This window comes from Colobus angolensis, unplaced genomic scaffold (genome assembly GCF_000951035.1).
Source record: "Colobus angolensis palliatus isolate OR3802 unplaced genomic scaffold, Cang.pa_1.0 Scaffold1, whole genome shotgun sequence".
NCBI lineage: Eukaryota > Metazoa > Chordata > Mammalia > Primates > Cercopithecidae > Colobus > Colobus angolensis.
Window position 1 is genome coordinate 10,343,633 of NW_012110918.1, and position 3,668 is coordinate 10,347,300.

Here is a 3,668-nt window from a genome sequence, read left to right on the forward strand (position 1 = left end):
CACGAGGTCAGGAGTTTGAGACCAGCCTGGCCAACATGGTGAAACCCCATCTCTACTAAAAATACAAAAAATTAGCTGGGCATGGTGGCGGGCACCTGTAATACCAGCTACTCTGGAGGCTGAGGCAGGACAATCGCTTAAACCCGGGAGGCAGAGGTTGCAGTGAGCCAAGATCATGCCACTGCACTCCAGCCCAGGCAACAGTGTGAGACTCTGTCTCAAAAAACAAACAAACAAAGAAGATGAACTGAACACAGGAAAGTCAATATTCACACCCTGATAACTAGGACTGGAAGAGGAAACTTAGAGACCACCTTACAACTCCATATGCAGAAACATTTCCCAGGCAGAGGGAGCTGAGGCAAAAGGCAGCTACAGGGAGCTGAGGCAAGAGGCAGCTGAGGCAAGAGAGCTACAGAGCTACAAGAGAGAACAGCTGGCAAGAAAGCTGCCCCTCCCTGTTTGGGGAAACATGCATGAGACAGTCCTTATCCATACAAATGACCTCCCTAGCACATGGGGACAGGATTAGAAAATACCACTTCTAAAACTTTTAGATCAGAAGCCCTGCAGAATGAACCAGGCATCCTGAGAGATGGTCTGCAAATGTACTTACCAATGACACTTGAATGGCCCCAAATCTCAGAAAGATATCAATCCAAAATGTAATTACTATGCGAATAACTTGAATTTTAAAATTATTGTGTTAATTTAGAATGTCACAAAAAAAGGTCCAAAGGGCATGAAGCTAAAAAAAAAAAAATGATTACAGCTTGAAAAAATGTTGGAATCTTTTCCCAGGAAAGATAATACTCTAATCCGAATGAAGGACTTTTAGTTTTAACTTTGACAGGTGAAGAGCTAGAGGTCATCATCCCCACTCCTTACAATAGGAAAAAGCTGAACAAGCTCAAAATCAATGACTTTTCTTGGACCATCAGAGAACTGAGTTTCCAGGGAAACCTGTTCCTCTGAAATCTGGAGAGACAGGTGCATCCAGAAAGTCACGGCTGAGATCTACTTACCTGGAGCAGAAGCCACTGGAACCATGAGCTGGTAGGAACACTTATATGGTAATTTTGAGGAACTGTTGGAGGCTGAGTGTGGACTAATTTGAAAGTGAGAAATTCCTGGGGGTCGGTCTTAGGTGGGTACCCACATTTTCGTGGACTTATCTCCAGGAACCCCACCAGGTTCTCATGCTGATGACTAGGAAAATCAAAGACAGAGAAAAATCTTGAAAGAACCCTAAGGAGGAAAGAGTAGTCTTCCTGTAGAGGGGCTAGAATGAAAATTATAGTAAACTGCCGGGCATGGGGGCTCACGCCTGTAATCCCAGCACTTTGAGAAGCCAAGGCGGGCGGATCACCTGAGGTCGGGAGTTTGAGACCAGCCTGACCAACATGGAGAAACCCTATCCCTACTGAAAATACAAAGTTAGCCAGGCGTGGTGACACATGCCTGTAATCTCAGCTACTCGGGAGGCTGAAGAGGAGAATCGCTTGAACCTGGGAGAAGAGGTTGCAGTGAGCCAAGATCGCAGCATTGCACTCCGTCCTGGGCAACAAGAACAAAACTCCATCTCAAATTTAAAAAAAAATTATAGTTAACTTCTCCTCAGAAAGTATGCAAGCATTGGTAGCAAAATAGGACGACTATAGTTAACAATAATTGAATTTATATTTCAAAATAGCTACAGGAATGAAGTTGGAATGTTCCTAACACAAAGAAATCATAAATGTTTAAGGTGATGGATATCCCAGCTACCCTGATTTGCTCATTCACATTGTACACTTACGTAAAAATATAGCATGTACCCCATGAATACGTGCAACTAGTATGTATCCATAAAAATTTAAAATTAGAAAAAAATAATTTAAAAAAGAAAGTATGCAAGCAAAAACACAGTAGTATAAAATATTTAAAGTGTTAGAGGGGAAAACCATCAACCTAGGATTCTATATCCAGGGAAATTATCCTTCAAAAATGAAGAAGCCCTGGGCATGGTAGTGTGTGCCTGTAGTGTTAGCCCTTTGGGAAGCTGAGGTAGGAGGATCCTTTGAAGCCAGAAGTTCGAGATGAGCTTAGGCAACATAGCAACAGCTCATGTCTATGAAAAAATTAAAACATTATCTGGGTATGGTACTATGCACTGGTAGTCCCAACTACTTGAGAAGCTGAGGCAGAAGGATCACTTGAGCTCAGGAATTTGGAGTTGCAGTGTACTATAATCCCACCTGTGAATAGCTACTTCACTCCAGCCTGGACAACATAGCAAGATCCCATCTCTTTAAAAAAATGAAGAAGAAATAGATACTATAAGACTGAGGAATTTGTCATCAGCTGACTTCCCTTGCAAGAAACGTTAAAAAAAATTTTTTTCAAGCAGGACAGTAACACATATCAGAAACTTGGATCTATATGAAGCAAAGAAGGGTGTCAGAGAAAATGTAAATGAAGGTCAAATAAAAATCTTATTTTTCCTATTCTTAATTGATCTAAAAGATAACTGTTTAAAGTAACAATAGTAGTCAGTATTTAATGATTATAGCATGTGGATAAATGACATAAATGATAGCAATGTCAGAAGGCTGGAAGGGAGGACTCAGGATACTGTTTTTAAGGCACCTGCACTACACATGAAGCAGAAATAGTGCTATTTGAAGGTAGATTTAGTTTAGTTTTAAGAATACCCTGTAAACTCTGAAGAGAACTGTTTAAATTTTTTTTCAGATGAAGTTTCACTCTTGTTGCCCAGGCTGGAGTGCAATGAAGAAATCTTGGCTCACTGCAACCTCCACCTCCCAGGTTCAAGCGATTTTCCTGCCCCAGCCTCCCAAGTAGTTACAATTACAGGCACACGCCACCACACTTGGTTAATTTTTGTATTTTTAATAGGGACAGGGATTCACCATGTTGGCCAGGCTGGTCTGGAACTCCTGACCTCAAGTGATCTGCCCGCCTCAGCCTCCCAAAGTGCTGGGATTAGGCATGAGCCACCGCACCTGGGCAACAAAAATATAATTCTTGGAAACTGAAAAGAATTTTGCTAAAAAATAATGCATTGTAAGGATTTTAAAGATGAGAGTAAGGAAATATCCTAGTTCATAGAGCAAAAAAGACAAAGAGATGGAAAATGATAAAATCTGACTACTTGGGAACTTCAGAAAATAATAGTAACAATTAAGGGGAGAAAAAAATTAAAGGAAGAGAATTTCCCAGAGAGGAAAGGAGACACACATCTTCAAATTGAAAGGGTAGACTGAGTACCCAGCACAATAGATGTAAATAGGCATATGGTTATATAAATTCATGCAGAATATCAGAAAACCATAGATCAAGAAAATATTTTAGAGGCCAGGAGCAGTGGCTCATGCCTGTAATACGAGAACTTTGGGAGGCTGAGGCGAGTGGATCACCTGAGGTCAGGAGTTCAAGATCATCCTGGCTAACATGGTGAAACCCCATCTCTACTAAATATACAAAAATTAGCCAGGCATAGTGGCATGCGTCTGTAATCCCAGCTACTTGGGAGGCTGAGGCAGGAGAATCTCTTGAACCTGGGAGGTGGAGGTTGCAGTGAGCCAAGGTCATACCACTGCACTCCGGCAAAGAGAGAGAAGAAGGAAAGAAAGAGAAAGAGAGAAAGAGAGAGAGAGAGAGAGAGA